The 378-nt window shown below is 29.9% G+C and overlaps 1 protein-coding gene across 1 annotated transcript in view; it reads left to right on the top strand.

Moving 5' to 3' along the window:
• LOC113474121 overlaps positions 1 to 378 on the top strand; it is a 4,957-nt gene that overhangs the window by 3,078 nt on the left and 1,501 nt on the right. The window lies entirely within an intron of this gene.

Here is a 378-nt window from a genome sequence, read left to right as displayed (position 1 = left end):
GTTTCTGGTCGAAATAACCAAAATATCTTCAACCTTTTGCAACCGCTTGCAAACCGTAGTTTTATTAAGTACCCTTTGCAGGTTAGGTGTTAGGTCATACAGCATACAACGTATACTGAGCTAAAAGATGAACAAAAGTTTAAAGACACTCCTATTTATTCCAAATATTATTGGTAAATATATGATTTCTGTTGTGCAAAACAATGTTTCAAACATATTTATATGCAGTATTTTATTAAACCTTCTTTAAAAACAGTAGATAGAGTACCAACAGTACTTGAATTCAATCTTAAAAATATGTGTTTACTGATGATGGCTTTAGTAACTTTAAACTGAATTGTGTGAAAATGGATACAATTGTGTCATATATGTATCAAT

Source organism: Ciona intestinalis, chromosome 3 (assembly GCF_000224145.3).
Source record: "Ciona intestinalis chromosome 3, KH, whole genome shotgun sequence".
Taxonomy (NCBI): Eukaryota; Metazoa; Chordata; class Ascidiacea; order Phlebobranchia; family Cionidae; genus Ciona; species Ciona intestinalis.
The sequence above is the reverse complement of the archived record's forward strand: the minus strand, read 5'-3'. Positions and strand labels throughout refer to the sequence as shown.